The sequence below is a fragment of the Rhagoletis pomonella genome, unplaced genomic scaffold (assembly GCF_013731165.1).
Source record: "Rhagoletis pomonella isolate Grant_MI unplaced genomic scaffold, Rhpom_1.0 Rhpom_scaffold_00001, whole genome shotgun sequence".
NCBI classification, from domain to species: domain Eukaryota; kingdom Metazoa; phylum Arthropoda; class Insecta; order Diptera; family Tephritidae; genus Rhagoletis; species Rhagoletis pomonella.
In genome coordinates this window covers 54,513,820-54,526,210 of record NW_023458555.1, presented here as the reverse complement: position 1 = coordinate 54,526,210, position 12,391 = coordinate 54,513,820, and the positions used below count along the sequence as shown (strand labels likewise).

At 33.8% G+C, this 12,391-nt stretch overlaps 1 protein-coding gene and 1 pseudogene across 1 annotated transcript in view; both read left to right on the top strand.

The window, feature by feature from the left end:
• The window catches only part of LOC118746241 (heparan-sulfate 6-O-sulfotransferase 1), a gene marked incomplete in the record, with an annotated part of 422,361 nt that overhangs the window by 42,212 nt on the left and 367,758 nt on the right, over positions 1-12,391 (top strand).
• On the top strand, positions 935-1,592 carry LOC118746250 (annotated as a pseudogene).

Here is a 12,391-nt window from a genome sequence, read left to right as displayed (position 1 = left end):
GAAATTGAAGGACGCTAATTTACTCAAAATTGATACACCGCGGCTTACCATCTAGCGGAAGGTTTCGGAAGGGTGAAAAAACATATATTTAATACTTGCGCCGGGTATTTAATGTTCGGCTCCGCCCGAACTTAGACTTTCTTACTTGTTCTAGCTATTTTCGATGAACCATATTTAAGCCAGTAAATAATTTAACAATTAACGAAAATAAAGCAAATAAAGAGCAAAGTAAGCAGTGTTGCCGTTTTGGTTACTTTTAACCAATTTCGTTTGTTTTTTCCTTGCCTGTGAAGTTGTTACGATCCTTCCCATTTTGGTTATTTTTAAAAATTTACAGTAGTTTTTAATTTTTTTATACATACAATAATTAAATCTTTGAAAAATAGTATAAAAAATACATTTATTCTGCTCAATATGGTAATTTAAATAAAGTTATTACTACCAAAATGGCAACTCAAGATTCGACTGATTCCAATAATAATTATGTGTTTAGATATGCAAAAGAACATTTAAAAGTTAGAGGGTGCAACTATCGGTTCGTGCCTTTAATAAATCGTGTAGAATAAATCGCAAAGTTTTTGAAACGGCCGGGCAGTTACACAATTTCTATGTTCTTAAGCGGGTTTCACTGTATATAAAAGAATTTGTGATGACCTGAATTGTTAATCTAATAAAAAATTGGTTATTTTTCCTTACATTTGGTAACTTTTTCGTCTAATCTTGGTTAGAAAGTTATTTGAGCGGCGGCAACACTGAATGTAAGTACATTTAAGATCTACATATAACTGGTATTTTGTAGAATTGCGTTTTTTGGAGTGAAGAATAAGTACATACTACTTTTGACACGACATTTAATGAATTTTTTTTTCCTTAAGTGATATTTGTATAAACTTTCAAAATGTTAGGAGTATTTGGACGCGTTTAGACCATCCTTTTTTTTCGTCATCGTTTCCAAGAGAAAAAGACTTGAGATGGCCACCACATCACCGCATCTTAACTGGTTGATCATCCGCAACAACAACGCTTTCCTGTTGAAGAAGCGCGATGTGAAGTAACCTTTCAGGACGGAGGCAAGCAATTTAACCAATGTAAGCTCATTCCGCTACATTGGATTGGTTCACAAGAAACCCGTTGGTGTTGTACCTGCTGCCGACAAGAAAGGATTTTCGGTTGTTCTAAAGAACGGCAAGAACGCTCAGCGTCCCGCTAAGAGAACCGTTCGTGTTTCGTTTAAGGCAGGACCCAGAAGGGCACTGAAAATCTGAAGAATCTTTTGACCGGTGCTAAGTACCGCAAAGATCTAACTCAGGCTGCCCTTCGTCGTGCATCTGCTGTGCTCGCATCGTAGAAAACAGCTCCCGTTAAAAGTGAAAAAGCACTGAAAGCTGAAAAAATTTAAAAAATTCGCACCTGAACGTAGAATTTTAGTTCAAAATGGCAAATAAAACGTGGAAGATATAATAATCTGTAAATTTCATGGCTTTTTAGGTATTCTTTATACTGTCGGTTGTAGTGGAGGAGAGAACTCAATAAGTACACGGAGGAAACAAAAGGCTGTTTACAATTTTGTTGCTGCAAAGGCTGCTACTTCTAACCAGAGCTGTTAGTTTTCCATTGCTATTAGTAATGATAAATTTTTTCGCATTTTCTAATTTGAATGACTATTTTAATTTTCTTAAATAAACCAGCCATTAACAACTAATTATAATTCAAAATTATCAAAAATAATCATGATAAATTGCCACGAAAAAAATAATCCAATAAAGCAATGATCAAACAAACAAAATTAATCAAATTGTTTTTTTTTTTTAAATTATTTGATTGTTTTTAATTGTTTGATTATTTGTAATTATTTGATTGTTTTCAATTATTTGATTGTTTTTAATTATTTGACTATCATCAATTGTGTGATTATTTCTAATTAGGTATATGATTATTTTTAGTTATTTTTCCAAATAGATGAAGCTGTGTATTTGGCAGGCAAATTTTTATAAGTTAACATTAAATAACTGAAACCAAAGTTACTGTACGAGTCAATGCTTCTACTGTAGTTTACAGGTAGGAATTGATTTCTTATATGCATACCTTCAAAATTAGAAATCAAGTAATTCTCAGGTTTTTGAAATTTGCGCTTTGCCTTCAATTCACAAACTCAATTGGCTAAAAAACTGCATCCTTCAAATTTTTCTAAAAAATCTTGTTAAGAAGTGGACTATGTATGTATATTGACGAAACTGTTGAATTTTCCTGAGTTTTACAGCAAATTTGGACAGTATGCAGTTTTGTTGTCATTTGGAGAATTACTTGGTAAAAAATTAGCAAATAAAATCATAAAGCAACCAGTATTGTTTCTATTGAATTTTTTTGCGTTTTTGTTATTTTTCTTGTGCATTTATCTTATGTTACTGTACTGGTACGTTAGCTTAATATAGAAAGGCCCTATCTAAAATTTTTGTTTATTTACGGAGTGGTGAAAAAACTGCCTACAAAATCAAGTCCCTTTGCTGCGAGTTTTTTAAAATGCTGTTTTTATTGAAGAATGTAACTAATTTTGTGCTATAATAAATATTTTAAAAATCCAGTAGGTGCTTGGTGTGTTATCGGCCTTTCTATATTAAGGTCGTTACCTTATATTCCCATCATATGTATACTAACTGCGTTGCAATAAAAATAATTGAACATAATCAAATAATTATATTAATCATGCAATTAAAAAAAAAATCAAAAATGATTGGAAATAATCAAATAATTATTTAATCATGTATTTAAAAAATGTCAAAAATAAGTAATATTAACAAAATAATCATGAAATTGAAATTAATGAATTAATTAATTAATTTTTTTTGAGTAATTAATTGTTAATATTAAGGAGGTGCTCATAATGGTATTTAATCATTAAACGGTTACCCAAAAAATATGCTTTAATGAATAGTCATTATGATTACACAGGTTTACAAAAAAAAAAGCTTTTGCGTATTAAACCAAACCTATATATCCCTATGTTATTCGACACGCTGAATGCGAATCCGAAGTCCGTTAGTCTCCACCACGTCAGGTTCGTGGTCAGTTGAAGGTCAAGTAAGGAAAAATTCATTGAATAAACCTCAAAATTCATATACATAAGGTTTTACATTCGCTGAATCCGAATCCGGGGTCCGTTAACCCCCATAATGTCAGCTTCGAGGTCATTTGAAGGTCAAATAGGGCATACAATTTATTCAATAAAAATTAAAAAAAAAATTGTTTTTGTTGTTACTGAAACCGAGTATGGAGGTCCCTTGATTCCTCAAGGTCATCTGGAGGTCATGCCAAGGTCATCCCAAGGTCAAATTCCGATGAATTTTATTGAATTTTCAGGTTTATTCAATGAATTTTTTCCTACTTGACCTTCAAATGACCACGAACCTGACGTGATGGAGGCTAACGGACCTCGGATTCGCATTCAGCATGTGGAATAACATAGGGATATATAGGTTTGGTTTAATATGCATTCACTTTTTTTTTTGTAAACCTGTGTTATTAATCATTATTTAACAGGTCTGCTTTTAACTATTCAGCATCCAAATTAGGAAATTCAGAGCTTTCAGCTTTTCAATTGAAATTAATTAAATTTTACAATATTTTTTTAAATTAAATTGTTTTAGTAACTAGGTGGTATCTTTTCTTTCATATAAATATTTTGAATATATTGCATAAAAACTTTTTCATTAAATCCACAAATAAAAATAACCATTTTGACCCATCAAGGGCTAATTTTTTTTGCGAAAAAGGAAATCGTATGCAAATCAATAGGAAAAAATTGTGTTTTTTTAAATAGTCTACTTGTTTGGTCATAATTAATTTCGCCACAAAAATGGTTAAAATTACCCATAGTGCGCTGCAAATTTTTTGTTTACTTGAAATGAAATATTCTTAAAACAAATTGTATAAAACTTGCTCCAACACCGGTTTGCGTTCTGTTAAACGGAAAAATACAGCTAGTTGAATCGCTAATTTGAAATCCTTTTCTGTGAAGCTTAATTTTAGGGAATTTGTGCAGGTTAGCAGAAAATGCAATTAAGCGATTAGACAGATAAAAGGACTGTACTGTAGTTTTCTTTCCATAAAATTACGCTTTCCAAACATACAGCTCAATTCCTGTTCGAGCTGATGTTGCCGCCACTAAACAATTGCCGCTGCGTGCGTGGGTGGAAAGCGAAATTTGTGAGCGTAATCAGCTCAAACTAAAAGGTACACAGGTACATTTAATGCCCCTGTAAACAAACAAGAAGCTTGCATTTGTATGTTCATACATCCGTCTGTATGGAGAAAAAATGTACAAGCAGCAATAAAATGTAAACGCTGGAAGCGCTAAGCTGGTATACTAAGGGCCGTTTTCTGAAGTAACCTTTAACTTTTAAGTTCACTTTGTATTTGAAGGTTGGATTAAAAATAAAGCTATGTCTAAAGTTAAGCATTTCTATTATCGGCTTTCGACGTATGTATCTTTCTTGGTTGTAAACCAATTTAAAACCGATAATAAAGTGCTTTACTTTTAACACAATCATAAATTTTAATGCAACATTTAAATCTAAAGTGAGCTTTAAAGTTATAGGTTACTTGAGAAAACGGCCCTAAGAGAGCAAGAAGAATTGAAAGTGTGCCGATAACACGGCTAATCTTCCGAGTACACTTAGGAATCTTATTATGCGGCTTTTTTTATGCGGATTTGAATTTATGAGGGATTTCAAACCATTATTTCTCAGTAGCGATTTTGTTTTTCTGAGAGTTTTTATTACTTTTTTTCAGTGTGTAAGAGGCAATGCTTCTGATAAATAATTTGTCTTTGTATTCTTATATAATTCATGTATTTGTTGTGGTATTTTTATTTATTTTTGGTTAAAATACAGATAAAATTTTACCAAGAATGCATTGTAACGTTAATTTTAGCGTTTATCAAAAATCGTTAATGCTGAAGCTGTAGCATGTATTTAGGCAATCGATGTTAACGATTGATGATTTATTTCGTGTCAACGTTAACGATTGAGTTTTGTTTCGTTAATTCAGCTCTGAAACGAAACGAAATTATTTTGATAAGTTATTTTTGCGCATCAAGAAAACGAAATCGATTCATATAGTCTGTTGAGCATCTCTGAGTTTTATTCATTTCATTAATGTTTAGTTGTACATGGAATAAAAAGTGTTGAAGTGAAGAAATGAATATTTTTTTTGCCTAATAATGCCTCACTGGATTTTTTTATGCGGATTTTTAGAATTTTTCACATGGAGTATCTGAATTTATGCGGTTTTGGAACGCATCCCCTGTTTTTGTATGAAAGTAATAAACTTTTTTATGCGAATTTTTTTTATGCGGCTCTCTGAGGAACGCGTGTACCGCATAAAAAGAGGCTTAAGTGTACTGCATATTCCACTTTTTGTTTTAAATTTTACCTGTGTGGAGTGTACGAGTATAGCGACAGCTGCCGAAAGTGGCGCAAAAAAACACTCCATTGAGCAACAGAATATTTTCTATTCCCGGGAATTACCTTTCGCCCTCAGCAATGCGACAGATCTTATCGTTCGCCAGAGAGTGTCGCGAACAAAAGATTTTACATACTCGTACTACATACTAGTGTTCTTACACATGAGTATATACATAGTGTGTATTTATTGTATTTACTATAATGGTATAAGAACACACAGAAAGAGACAGGAAACTAGTACGTGACACAAATTCTTAAATCATACGAAATGAGCTGGAAAATCCAACAATCCGGTCACGGCGTTTCCAATTCGATGGGCCCACTAAGCGTGAGCGAAATAAAAACACGGACCAAAATTTTAATGTAAAATTGAAATAATCGATAACTACGGGCAGCTTGTGAAAATATTTGACTGTGAGTAAAATGCACAGATATTAATTGGTATGTTAATTGCGAATGAAAGCCGCTTATAGTGGACAGGAAAATAACTGAGTGGATGCGAGAATGGTAATGGCATTGAACTCCATGAAATTTGCAGTTTATTTTTATTTATTTATTTATTGTAAAAGTAAGATACCAATCTTTTTACATTATAGTATACAAATTTTTTTTTTAAATTTACGCTTATTAAGAGAGTTTCCTCTCCTTACGTATACAAATTTACACACCGTGTTAATTAAATTAAACACTACTTGACTACTTTTACTTACCATATGTGTGGCGTAGCAGAAATTTCAAATTTGTTCGTTGAGTTCCAAACACTTAGGTTAGATTAGGTGGCAGCCCCGTGTAACCGGGGCTCACTCAGACCACTAGGAGATTGTCCTTTGTGATACCACATTATGAACGGCACCCAATACTTAATCGATGAAATGCCCCTAGTCGATTATGTATTTACGAATTCGGCTAATCTCAATGCCCAGGGCTCCTCGGGGCTATTAAAGATGTGCGAGCCAAATGCTCAACCTTAGCCTCGCAAATGCTGGGCACCTAAAAAGGTAGTGTTAAGGTGATTCCACCTCGTCATCTTCCAGGCGACGGCGACACACGAAGTCCGATAGCATGCTCCAAACACAAGGCGGATCCACCGTTCGTGTCCGGACAGTTTTTGTTAGTAATTATACGCGTTCCTTTCCCACCTTGTCTCACTGAGAGCGGGACAAAAATGAGCAAAAATTTAAAAGCAAAATTTAAAGATAGGTCAGCTAGGTTTACGTTAAGCTAGCTGAACAACCCATTTTTGCGAATATCTCGGAAACCAATGTTTTCCAATTAATAGATAATAATGACAAATTTATTGAAGTTTGAAATTTTCACGTCTGCAGAATCTAGAGCAATTTTCGATAAATCCTGATGTAAAACGTGGGTATCTGCAAAAAAATTACAGTATCTACAGTAATTCGGATTCCTTTTTTTGTGGAGGGTGTCCCGCATTTTCTTCCATATAACACATGATCAACATTTTTTGATATGAAAGAAGATCCGCAACACCCTCTACAAAAAAAAAAAAAAAAAAAAAAACGGTAATTTTTAACGTCTTGAGACTTGCACCTTCTTAGACTGCAATTAAATAGGCTACAGAGCTGCATTCCCGAAAATTTTCTAAATATTCTGATTAAAAATTTGGAACCTATGCTTATGTATTATTGGTTTCCATTTCTTTTTTTATTTTAGTTTTCTTGAAATAAAATTGAACATATGGGTCGACACATATCAAACCTGCCCAAGTCCACCATGAGTAATGTTACCAACTATTTCATAGCTCAAGGAAGTACTGGTAAGGTTGGGTTAAGTTAACGTCGTGAGCCGATTATGATATTTCGAATGCGGCTAATTTCGATCCCTGAGAGCTCAGTGTTTGTTCAGGAGTGCGAGCCAAACTGCTTCCATCTTAGTCTCGCGAAGTCTAAAAGAAAGTGTGACGATGATTCCACTTCATCTTCCTCTTGACAGCTGATACAAAAGTATCAGTCGAAATTCCTAGTCTCACCACATGAATACCAATCGCGCAATAGCTCGTCATAATCATCATCACTAGCCCTTGAGTGGTAACGTGTTTTAAAGTGACCTATAAAAAGATTTGCTGCAGCAGAGAAACGTTTCCTTTTCCTTTTTTTATGTCACAAAAGGACCCGGTTTCCCTAAGCCTAATAGCAGTTCGTGCTGCGACAATTCTGTCTGCAATATCCGCAGAAAATCCCAAGGGGAAACATGAGAGCCTGTTCCAGCCTTCGGGATGAACGCAAAACTGACTACCCTCAAAACCTTGGGGATGTACTCGGTCCTCACGCAGTTCGCATAAATAGGATCCAACCAATTGCACGACACCTTCCGAGCCCTTTGCAGCTGCGCATGTATGATGCCATCGGTCCCCGGCGACTTTAAAGGTTTGAACAAATTTATTGCCAGGCCATGCGATGATCGTCCAGAAGATCGGAGAAGTACAGGAACTGGGGGAAGATTCTGTAACTAGTTAGCGACAATTTTCGAATCGCTATCGCACTTTTTGACGCATGATATGTTATTGCGATTGGACAATTGTCGATAACTGGTTATAGAATCTCCCTCCTGAAGTACAAAATATCGCAAAGAAGTACATTTAACTGTACTTCGAAGTACGAAGTACAAGACCGAAAAAAGAAGTACTGTACTTCCGAAGGAAGTACGTTTGGTCACATTAACCATGAGACAATTTTGGGAAATTATGGTTCTTTCTTTTCTTGCTGTCTATTTCAAGTAGATTTTGCAAGACTGCAAAAATGTTTACAAAATAGATCTTCGAAGCATTTTGCGAAAAACCCTATAAAGTTAAGCTATTTTCAAAATAGAGAAGTGGACTTAAACACGTTTGAAAAATATCATATGGACTTATGCCGAACTTCCACTTGGCATTGAAATGACAAAAAATTTATGTCATTTAAAAAAAATGGCATGTGAAAATGAACTCAATGACTATTTTTTCACATAATGACACGATAATTTTTTAATGCCCGACTTTACCATTTGTCATTTTTGCCATTTAATGCCTAGTGGAAATCCGGCATTAGTTTTGAAGCAAAATTTCTTAAGGTGGACTTAGGCAGGTTTGATATATCTACAGTAGCAGACCACAATATGATTGACTGGAATGCACTTAAGCATTTTTGATTTATATTAAATGTGTTTTTTTAATTTTACCGACATTAATTAGTTACATTTCTTTAGTTTAAAATATTTATTTGTTCGGTCAGTGTGTATTGTACCAATAATATGGAAAAATTCGTCTGTAGACGTAGGCAGTTTTGATACGTACTCATATATAACACTGACAAAATCACATTTTCCCGCTTTTTATGATCGAAACTGTATAGTGGAGAGTGTGTTCTAATATCTATTTGATACACAAAAAATGATCACGGCTGTACTTTTTGCTGATATATTACATACATATGTTCCATTTAGTTAAACAATATAAGAATATTGTAGTATGTACCACAAAAACGTATATTTTCTATAAAATATCATAACTAAGAAAAAAAAATCTTCGCTATTAGAGATTTGGGTTGATTGTAGTTCAAAGTGTCTCTTTCCCGGTAAAAAAGTTTGAGAGAAAAAAAATACGCTTTTTGAGAAATTCAATTAAAAAAAAAAGCACTATTGGTTTATTGTTAAATAAAAAATTTTAAATAATGAAAATCAATAATTATATCATTCTATCTTGAAGTGACAAGAATTATTGACATTTGAGTAAAAACATTGTTGGATCTATTAAATTTTGACAAAGTTATGGGCATTTTAAAAAAACATTCTCACTGTCAATTCGAATAATCGATTTTTGCCTGAAAAACAAAATCGCGTTTAATTCGGCCGAAAAATTTTTCCGAGCCAAAAGAAAAAATACGTGTCTCATTATTTGGACCAACAAACAATGTATTTGAGTTTGGTCCAAATTAAAAATCATGCTCGTACCTGACCGGTTGTCTGGAAATGGAAAGCATCACCTGCTTTACACTGTCAAGGAAAAAAATTCCCAAAAATCAACGCAAAATTTAGTAGCTTCAATCTTGCACTTTATTGTACTTAAATTAATATTTTAGAGTCTAATTAAAAAGTTTGCAATTGAGGTGAACCCTTGCAGTACTTTTTTAATTCAGACCTCATATATAAAAAAGTGTACAAGAAGTTTTCCCGGTTAGCAGCTTTATAAATTACAGGCTGTTCGACGTGCTATGTTTGAAAAAATCGTTGGAAACTTAAGAAAACTAGAAGAACGGTTGAATTTCGACAGCCCACCTAGAGCGCATGGCTGACGTTGCTCCCGCCAATAGACGCAGCAGACGCAGCTTTGCAAAGATTCGTCCTTGTCTTATTTGTCTTCAAATTTGTCTACGTACCCGTTTATACTTCGTCTTCGTTTTCGTATTCATCATTGTATTAATATTCGTAATCATTGTGTGATTGTTTGAGCCCTCGTATACGTTTTGGTATTTAACATATTAGCCAGGTTTGGCTATTTTGCTTTTGTTTTTTAACGTTTATTATTTTTTTATGAAAGTAAATCTCTTTTCCCAACAAGAACGATATGAATCCAAATTTCCGAATTTTTGCAAAAACTATGAAAATCAATTCTGCAAAGTTTAATCAAAATCAGAATCTTTAGAAGAAATTTGATTTGCAGTTTTGTAGCTCATTAAAATCTATACATAGTATAAAGGAAAGTCGAGATTCTTTGAACGCGGTAATCTCGAAAGCTACTGAACGGATTTTGACGAGATTTTCTCTAATATACTCTGTATCGACAGGAGAGGGATATTTTTTTACTTAGAGTTTTAATAGGGTTGCCACCTGTTAAAAAAACTATAAGATCCGCACCGTTAATTGGATTACAAAAGATGAGATGTCAAATAAAAGGGATTAGTCTCTAGAAAAGCACTAATATTTTTTTTTGAATAGAGTTGCCACCTGTTAATAAAAATACTATATTCCATCATAATAGGCGTAGGCGTTAGTTCTGTACCATCACTGTCAAACGAAGAGTTAGCCTCTACATACGCAATGATGTATTATTTTTCTGAGTAGGGTTGCCACCCATTAAAAAGTTAAAAGATTTTCGCCGTTCGTCGGATTACAAAATGAGATACCAAATGAAAGTGCATGGCCTTAGCGTGTACAAAAGCTTTGTTATTTTTCAAGTATGGTTGCCACCTATTTAAACTTACTATCTTCTATACATAGTAGAAAAGGAAAGTTGAGATATTTTGACCACTGAACGGATTTGGACGAAATTTCTTAAGTATAATCTCGATGTATACATAAATGCTCAGAATGAATAGAGAAATCGATTAAGCTATGTCTGTCTGTCCGTCCGTCCGTGTACACGATAACTCGAGAAAAAATTGAGATATCTCAACAAAATTTGGTAAGTAGGTTTATGTTAATCCAGGGTAGGTTGGTATTGAAAATGGGCGAAATCGGACTGTAACCACGCCCACTTCCCATATAACGGTAATTTCCAGAAATGCGAAAACAGCGAAATTTTAGTAACTACTGAATATAATTCACTCAAAATTGATATTTACAATAATCTTAAGACGAAAAATAAGAATATTGTAAATTTTTGGAAAATGGGCGTAGCCACGCCCACTTATGGTTACATGTGTATATCTTGGTAACCGCTGCACCAATTTCTTCCAAACTTGGCACAGTTGTTGGCCTTGATACAGGATACTGAATGGCCGAAAATAATAAAAATCGGATAATAACCACGCCCACATCCCATATAACGGTAATTTTTGGAAATACGAAAACTGCGATATTTTAGTAACTACCGACGATTATTCACTCAAAATTGATATTTACAACAATTTTCAGACGAAAAATGAGAATATTATAAATTTTTGAAAAATGGGCGTAGCCACGCCCACTTATGGTTACATGTGTATATGTATCTTGGTAACCGTTGCACCAATTTTTTCCAAACTTAGCACGGTTGTTGGCCTTGGTACAGCATACTAAATGGCCGCAGATTTAAAAACTCGGCCAATAACCACGCCCACATCCCATATAACGGTAATTTAGAGAAATACAAAATCTTCGATAAATCAGTAAATATTAAAGCTAACTTATTCAAAATTGATGCTCTCAACAATTCTTTACCAAGAAATACGTTTATGGTTAAATTTTGGAAAATGGGCGTGGCACCGCCCACTTATGACCACTTATATGTATATCGGTAACCGTTCTATCAATTTGTACCAAACTCGGTATTTTTGTTGTGCTTGCCACATAAAAGCAAAACGTTGAAAATTATTGAAATCGGACTAAAATTACGGCCGTTTTTCATATAACGGTAAATTTCATAAATGCTTGAAACTGCAATATTTCGAAATTTAAGGACGCTAATTTACTCAAAATTGATACACCCCGGCTTACCATCTAGCGGTACGTTTCGAAAAGGTGAAAAAACATATATTTAATACTTGCGCCGGGTATTTAATGTTCGGCGCCACCCGAACTTAGACTTTCTTACTTGTTTTATTTTGAAATCAAAAAATACTTAGAGGTCGCTCAAGGCGCTCAAAGTTTTCCATTTACTTTTATATGGGAAAAATTATTTATTTTGTTGAAATGGTATAAAATTCTTGAAAATCAATATTTTTCGATCGGAAAACTCTGGACTTTCAACAATAATACCCAATTGTTTATTTAACCATTTGTTAATACTAGCGATTTTTTATTGGTCGCCCCTTTGCATTTTTCGGGGTTTTTGTGGGTTTTTGGCAGACCTATAAATTATAGTTGCAGTGAAAAACTGGTCAAATAAAAAACTGGGTGTTGTTATTGGGAATCTCCTGCAGATAAGCACAGTTTTCTGGTAGAAAAGTATTGATTTTGAAATATTCTATACCACTTCTACGAAAAGTTGTTTTTTGCCCATATAAAATATATGG